The 9,127-nt window shown below is 42.0% G+C and overlaps 1 pseudogene; it reads right to left on the minus strand.

Moving 5' to 3' along the window:
• Positions 1-611: 611 nt before the first annotated feature.
• LOC147441967 (uncharacterized) lies at positions 612-1,802 on the minus strand (annotated as a pseudogene).
• Positions 1,803-9,127: the final 7,325 nt, after the last annotated feature.

Consider the following 9,127-nt stretch of genomic DNA (forward strand, 5'->3'; position numbering starts at 1 on the left):
TATTGGTATGATTCTCCTACTGGTATGATTCTCCTACTCTACTCATTTGTACTCCATGAGATTCTATATCAAAAAATATTTTTCCCTTTTTGCATGGAGTGTAAGAAATCCCATTCTCATTGGGATTTTTAGTGCCTCTCTTCTCTTTGCTTGCCTCATCTATTGGTATGATTCTCCTACTCTACTCATTTGTACTTCATGAAATTCTATATCAAAAAATATTTTGTTTCCACCTCAAAATCTTATGTCAACTATGCAGTCATATGGAAATGGCAAGCGAACGATGATCAAAATTATATTGTCTTGCGTTCATAAACAAATAGCCCTTTTGTACAGCATAAGTAGAGAAAGAAGACAAAATCCCAAAGATATTTATTGATTTTCATCCTCCAAGAGATCTCTACAAGTGCTTACATCCATGTCCAACCCCATGGTAGCTAAATCAACAAATAAATCTATTGATTCATCCTCTACAGCCTCTCCTATTGAATCATCATCATCTTCTCCATCCTCGTCCTCCTCCTCACTCTATGGTTGGATCTCCTCGACCTCAACTGCATCATCGTCATTGGTGTCTTCTTGAGATGGTATGGTGGGATCTACCAAAGTCTCTATGTTTGTATCTGCAAAGATAGATCTGCTCCGTGGTGTGACCGGAATAACATACCAAAGTCGTCTTCTATACATACAAGGCACATAAAACACCTGTAGGTCATAGAGCAAACAACAACATGAATGTAGTTTTATATGTATCATATAATGTTTTAGTGAGTTGCACATGGACTTTACCTGCTCACAACTACTAGGCTGCACCAAGTTGTCGGTTTTCCCACGATGAAATTTCCCGGAGTCTACCATATAAAGCCCATTGTCATGTCTCTTAACCTCACCCGCAAACCATCGGCAGTCAAAGAGATATTTGTGAAATGTTCTGAAATCCACTTTGATTATTCTCTCTATTGTTCCACATTCCCTCACCTCTTGTGTTGTCGTGTCAAAGTTTCCCATAACTCCACTATCGTGAGTGGTTCGACGCTCATCTATCTTGCGGGTTCGAAAATGACGTCCTTTGGACCACATAGAGTTGAATGTGAAGGCCTGCAAAAACCAATCAGGATAGATGAGAGAGAGAGAGAGAGAGAGAGAGAGAGAGAGAGAGAGAGAGATGACACACACACACACTAAACACATTGAGTATATTACCCTTGGTAGACATCCTCACGCGTACTCCCATTCTTTAGGGCTTATTTGTTCTCCTTGTGCCTTCGCCTTGGTCATGGCATTGTGTATCCACCCAAGTGGAATTAGATCACGGTATTTGGAAAGCTCTTTAGGAACGGGAGGTGCTCGCCTACCGCCATGCGGCCTCTTCCATGCTTCCCTCTCCCTTTCTCTCGTTGTACGCACCTCCACATACATATCCACCCATTTGCCCATGATGGGAGCATTGAGTAGACAATGGCTTGAAATTCCCTATACAAAATCAACAGAGAACCTTTCCCACTTGGAATGTTTGCGTGTTTTTTTGGATCCTCTTCCTCCATCTTTAAACGAGGCAATGATGGGTCTATTGTGAAAAGATATTGAGAGACATACACAAAAGACTCTTGTACAATACAACCCTCTGCCATGCTTGCTTGAACACATGAAACCATTAGTGATTAAAGTAACCAATAAAAAGCGTTGTGAATACAATCCAATCCTAATAAGGTTTAAGGCTTAAGATTGATGAATACCTCTGGTTGTGATCGTAGCCTTACAAAGTCTTTCAAGGTCTTTAGGAACCTCTCAAGAAAGAACATCCACCTGGAGTGAACCACACCACAAATGGCTATCTCCTCAACAAGATGGAGCAATAGGTTAACTTGGCTAACAAGGATAGAACGTGGGAATGCATCCTCCATAGCACAAGTTGCTTCAATTGCTAGAAGTCGAGCTCTTGGAATGGCTGAAACTTCAATTTCTTTGGAACTCACAAACCTGTAACCAAAAAACCCTTCATAATCTTCATAGTAAAGTTAGTCTTCAAAGTAAAGTTTAGGAGGGAGGATCAAATGTGCTATACCTAACAACTTCTCCCACCTTGAATATTGCAGACTTTACCTTCGTATTCGCAAATCCACTAATGCTAATTGGAAGCACAAACTATTGCACAAACAAAAAGACTTATTAGTATCCAGAACCCTAAACCACATACACACACACTCACATACACACACAGATACACACACACATACACACACACACACACACACACACATACATTACCTAAAGAATCTTGTGCCAATCATGGGATTTGAGCCCATACAGTTGTGTGGATCCTCCTTTCTTAGTTTTAGTGAAGGCACCCTTGAGCGAACGCATATAACCTACTGGAGTATGGATGGATGCAATGACTTGTTTCATCCGCTCTTGATCCACCCTTGATAGAATCCAAGGTGCCTTTGGAAGAACCATCTTCCCCCGAGGCCCCATGCGAGGTGTGGCCGAAGCACTACAAGAGGCTATTCATATTAGCGACGCTCACACAGCGACGCTCAAAAAAAAAAATTCCCGACGTCGCTATGAGCGTCGCAAATTTACTTGTAAGTAAATTTGCGACGCTGGCTGGGCTAAAAAAAAATAACAGAGAGCACCCAAAAACTCTGATCTCAGATCTGAGTTTTTCGGTGCCCTCAAGCAAGGAGCGGGTAACGCTCTCCCTCTCTCTCTCTCTCTCTCTCTTTCTTCTCCACACACACACACACACACACACACACGAGGAGAGGAAGGAGAGCCAGGTATGCTCCTTCCCTCTCCTCACTCTCATGTTCCCTTCCCCTCTTTCTCTCTCCCTCTCTCTCTCTCTCTCTCTCTCACACACACACACACACCCACATAGTGTTTTTGAGAGAGAGAGAGAGAGAGAGAGAGAGAGAGAGAGAGAGAGACAGAGAGAGAAAAAGTACAAACATTAAAAAAAATGCACACACACATACATAAACAAAGAATGCACACACACATTGAGAGAGGAAAAGAGAGAGAGCATGCATAAACAAAAAACGCACACATTGAGAGAGGAAAAGAGAGAGAGAACATGCATAAACAAAAAACGCACACATTGAGAGAGGAAAAGAGAGAGAAAACATGCATAAACAAAAAAACGCACACACATTGAGAGAGAAAGAGAGAGAAACTAATTTAACGTCGTAGGAAACTAATTAAAATTAAAAGACCTAAAGATCTAGCCGACGAGGAGTTGAACTCAAGACCTATTATTCAAGAGGGAAATGGCATAACCAATCTATCATACTTGGCATGGGTGATAGAAAGGTTATACCATTTATCCCTTTTTATTGGCACACACATCCACACACGCGCACACACACAAGAAGAAGAGAGTTATAACGTCGTAGGAAACTATCCTAAAAGACGTTAAAGATTAGGTTAGATGTAGACTTACGTTAGATTAGATTTAGGTTTATTTAAGTTAAATTAGATTAGATTTAGGTTTATTTTTAGTTAGATTTACGTTTATTTACGCTAGATTTAGATTTACGTTATATTAGATTAGATTTAGGTCTCCATAGACTGCGATGCCTGCATGAAGCGGGTGAAGAAAGCCTTCAATGGAATATAGGGTATTGCTGCCTTCACTCATGGTGGGCTCCGTCGATCCAAAAGTACTGGTGAAATGTCTTCACAAGATAGGGAAGAAGGTGGATCTTTAGGGCGGCAAGAGTCACTACATCCCCGACAATGACCATCTAGACAACCTCTAGTCATTCAACAGCAACTTCAAAGTTAGTAACAAGAGCAAGAACGGTCCAAAGGGCCAATTGCTGTCGTCAGATGTGGATGGAGATGAGGCAGCGTCACCGCCGGAAGTTAACTCTCACATCTTTAGTGATGAGAATGCCAACTCTTGCCGAGTTATGTGAAAAATTATGTGTTAAATCAGTTTTAATGTTCTTATAATCCCTGTTAGTTTAGTTCTTTGTTTTTAATATAACATAATTTACGTTACATTTAGATTTATGTTATATTAGATTAGACTGAGGTTTATTTAGGTTTACCCACACACACACACACACACAAGAAGAAGAGAGTTTTAACGTCGTAGGAAACTATCCCAAAAGACGTTAAAGATTAGGTTAGATGTAGACTTACGTTAAATTAGATTTAGGTTTATTTTTAGTTAGATTTACGTTTATTTAGATTTACGCTTATTTACGTTAGATCGAGTCCACGCAAGAATTACTTACGGTTTAGGGTTTAGAGTTAGACGAACAGTGAAAAGATCTACTGTGAAAAGATGTTAAGATGCTGTGAAGTGCTACAGCTAGAGAAGAGGCAAAGGGGTTTTGTCCACTACATGCAGTATCATGTAGACGTGGGTCTGTAGATTTCTTGTACCCACAAATATAGGTATTGACCAATAAAGACGAGATTATAACCCGGTGGTTCTGATCTCCGTGCACCTCTAGACCAAGGTGTGCGGGGATTGGACATGACTAGAGAATGTGAGGTAGAGAGAGAGAGAGAGAGAGAGAGAGAGAGAGAGAGAGATAAGACGAAGAATGCCAATAGAATATTAAATTTGTTGTCTAGGTTATAAGATTTTTATCCTCATTATGAGTAGTGACGAGGATGTGGGACCGTCCAACCGAAACACCTATCTCTCAACGAGGGTCTTATGTCCTTGTAATCAATGCAAGCATGTTGTGGGACGGACAAGACGTGTTTCTTTGCAGCACGTTCGCGAATTTGGCGAGTTCGATCCATCTATTATAGATCGAGTTGTTGCCAATTATAACTCGTCGGACTCTGACGCTGGCCAACAAGCAGCAATCTTGAAACCCAATAGACGTGTTCGCAGGCGCTTTGGTCAAGCAGCATATGTGAGGCCACAAGATGTAGCCTCTGACAGCTCGGGGGATGATCATGCAGAGCACATTCCCAACGAGGCAATGTTTGAGCCCGAGATTGATGAAATGATCGAGACGATCATGGATTCAGAAAGGCTTATCTATGATGATATGAAAAGTGAAGCCGATACGCCATTGTATAATGGAGCACGTATGTCTAGATTGAAAGCACTCCTGGTTCTTCTCAACATGCAGACAAAGTTTGGATGGAGTGACACTAGGGTCACATCACTTTTCAGGTGATCTATTACAATTAGTTTACTTTAATAAAACTCTAAATGTATAATGATCTGATAGATTTTTACACGACTGTATCGTATTTTTATGTTGTGTAGATTTGTTAAAGAGCACATACTACCAGCTGACAATGTGATGCCAGATTCCCGAGATGAAGCAAGAAAGATTTTGCGAAACTTGGGGATGGATTACAATTCTATCCACGCTTGTCCTAATGACTGCATTCTTTTCATAGGGGAATACATAGACATGGAGAAGTGTCCGAAATGTGATTCCGAAAGATATCGAGTAGATCTCCACAGGACAAAAATTCCACAAAAGGTTTTGTGACATTTTCCTCTGCTTCCTCGCATCAAGCATTTCTTCGAATGTAAGTCCATGGCCGCCCTAGCATCATGGCATGAGGAGAATAAATCTTCGGATGGTGTGCTACGAATTCCTGCAGATTGCGCAGCCTGGAAACATATAGATGGAACATGGTCGGATTTTGCCAGGGAAGCTCAAAATTTGCGCTTAGGCCTGGCTATGGATGGCGTAAATCCATTTGGTCAAAGATCAACATCTTACAGTGTATGGCCCGTTGTCATCGTCAACTACAACATTCCCCCGTGGTTGACTACAAAGAAGGGGCACCTATGGCTAAGCTTGATTGTGCCAGGGCGATATAAAGTGGAGAATATGGATGTGTATCTTCGTCCACTATTGGAAGAGCTACAACAATTGTGGATTGGCATAGAGGTGGTGGATATGAGCCGACACACAGGACGACGGAATGCTTTGATTAGAGGCATTCTAATGTGGACCATGCATGACTATCCCAGGCTAAAAGAATGCTCAGGTGATCTATTGACACTCCTCACTCAGACACTGTAAATCTTGTTTTTTCCCATAGTTGATCTATTATCATGTGTATACATGCAGGGCTTCAAACAAGCGGATACAGAGCATGTGTCACATGTGGACCTAGACTGAATGCACGTAGGGCGCCCTCACTGAAGAAGAAAATCTACGAAGGTCATCAAGCGTATCTTCCAGAGAATCATGTGTTACGCGACGGCTTTTTGGGAAGAGAGCCACCAAGGATGTTTGCACAAGCATGGTTAGAGTAGAAGGAGATGTGCGATGACGGATTGCCTCCAGGGATGAAGAGACTATCTCTATGGTATGAGTTACCATACTGGCCCCGACTCATGATCAATCACTTGCTCGATCCAATGCACATATTCAAGAATGTGGGTAATCTACTATGGGACCATCTGATCGGCAAGAAAGATACTTTGGGAGCCAGAGTTGACCTTAGAAATGTGGATCGTATGGAGCAATATTGGCCGCAAATAGCGTCTGATGGATCGATAAAACTCCCTAAAGCACCATGGATTTTCACAGGAGCCCAAGAACGCAAAGTAAAAGAGACCATTCGATCTTTGCGGACCCCCACTGGCGTAATGCACTCGCTCCGAACGTGTTTTACTAAAGAAGGAAAGCTTACCGGTTTGAAGTCACACGATTGGCATAAAATGTGTCAGGTATGTTCATAGTGGACTTTAATATCATTGCATAAAATGTGGACTTTAATATCATTGATGCACATACTTTACAGTTTATTTTACCGGTTGCCATTGAGGGATGTTTGTCTCTCGACATCCGTAACACAATCTACAAACTTGCAAAGCTGGTGCAATGGATCTCACAAAAGGAGATCAACGTAGACTCCATACCATTCGCCAAACTAAATGCTGCGGAGCTTGTGTGCATGTTTGAGAAACATTTTCCTACTACCATGCTAACCATTCAGGTGCATCTTCTTGTTCACATAGTTGATGAGGTGGAAATAGCTGGCACAGTTCATTCCAGATGGATGCTCTTCTTAGAACGTTTCATGAAAACGCTTAAGGGATATGTGCGTCAAAAGGCACGTCCGGAGGGTAGCATGGCAGAAGGTTGGTTGGTATCAAAGTCCCTAGTGTACATTGGAGAGTGGCTAGACGGATTTGATAAAGCCCGGGACACGCTATGGCGAACCATAGATGATGAGCGCATATCTGGGATTGTCATATGCAATCTCGGTGTTGAGAAGAAGATGACGGAAGATCTAGAGGCTAAAATCAACCGATTTTGCATGCTTCACAATCCACTGATGCAAAAGTGGATTTCACAATATGAGGATGCAAAGCAAGAGCGACAAAGGGCACGAATCGAGTGGAGACGGGGAAGACGACCACCGATGCACTATCCGACGGTTCTGGAGAGCCTACCAACATTCATGAGCTTAAGATGGTTGCACAACCAATTGAAAAGCGCACAACAATGCGGTGACGAATTGACTGAGGAAGAGTGGGAGTACTCTCGGGGTTGCGCGACCAAGGTAAGTTTGCAATGTACGACTAGCTAGTGACTTTATTTTTAAACGTTTGAACGGCCACTCATAATCTTTGTTCGTTGTAGTATAAGTCATACACGGCAGCATGGTGCAAAGGTCAACATTTTAGGGTGGAACGGATCGACAAAAAGCGTTTTACTCAAGATTGTGGAATCATGGAAAAATTTGAACAGTCTAGTCGACGACGTTCCTCTGATGCACATCCTGTGGTGGCGGAACTTACTTACTTCGGCACGCTACAAGAGATTTTGAGGATCGATTACAGAGGATTTTTTGTCGACTTGTTCGACGTGCAATGATTCAAGATAATCATGGAGGGTCGCAACGCTACTGCGCGTAGAGGAGAGTCTGGTTTTCTTGAGGTGGATTCTACTAAGAAATGGACTGACCTAAGAGACACTTTCGTACTACCCGAGCATTGTGAACAAGTAAGTATGTAAATAGTTAACATCCCCATTTTACAAGTTGTGTGCTTGAAAGCTCTCATGTAAGTTATGTGGCTCTGGCAGGTAATATTTCATCCTACAAAGTCTACATCAAACTGGTGGTACGTCATAGAGGTAGCCCCTTGTAGTGCAAGGACGTATGAAGGCTACCATGTGCCAATCACAACGGCATCAATGGAGGAGATCAGAGAAGATGCTCAATTAGAAGCCGCTGCGGTGGTGCCAGACGAGCATCAAGATGCTACTACTCTATATGGGGTGCATGCAGAGGAGCTACAAAATGAAACAGAGGATATGTGTTTAAACGGAGAGCTCTATATAGATATAGGAAGTTATGCTGAGTTATGCGAGGATGAGAGAGAGATCTCTTAAAGCCACAAATATTGTATTTGAACAATTTTGCTCCGTGTTGTAAAAGCTCTGGCTCTCTAAGTACCTTCCATGGTGTATAACGCTCTTTTCTACTCGCGCTCACATCTTTTGATTGAAAATTCTGAGTTTTTGACTTGCCTCTTCTATCACTCAATTCATTGCGTCATTGTATTTATATGCGTCATTACGTCATTGTATTTAATGGTCTTTGCGTCATTGTCTACTCTATTCATTCAATATTAAGTTTAAATATTCGTGTGTTTAATGCAGGTATGGATGATGAGGAGTTTCTTTCTCCTTTGTCACCGCAGTAGAGACAGTGGTACGTGGAGCGTCATCGCTCTGGCGCATCATCGCGCGTTCCTACTCCATCCGCATCTCCCTCTCTTTCGGAGCATTCGGCGCGCTCCGAAGCTTCGGTGTCGTGCCACTAGGGTTGGTTGGTTTAGCAGAGTGTATCTCGCTTTTTTTCTGTCTCATGTATTCTCCCCGCTTGTGTACGCTTACTCATCATCAACTTTGACACTATAAAACTTTCAAAATGTTTACCACGGTCCTTTACAGTGTTTTATGGAGAGACAAAATCTAAAATTGGGTGGCCAAAAGAGAGAGAGGGAGTTGGGAAGCAATTTTTCTGCAAGTTAAATATTACCACAAATATTGTCGCACTTTTTACCTCTTTAATTACCACGTATATTATTGCTAATATTACCGCTTCTCAAGTTGGTGCAAATTTGGATACTTCTTTCTATATGAAGCTTTCCCTTTTCATTTCATCAGCTAGG

Source organism: Adiantum capillus-veneris, chromosome 14 (assembly GCF_014529385.1).
Source record: "Adiantum capillus-veneris isolate H3 chromosome 14, ASM1452938v2, whole genome shotgun sequence".
Classification (NCBI taxonomy): domain Eukaryota; kingdom Viridiplantae; phylum Streptophyta; class Polypodiopsida; order Polypodiales; family Pteridaceae; genus Adiantum; species Adiantum capillus-veneris.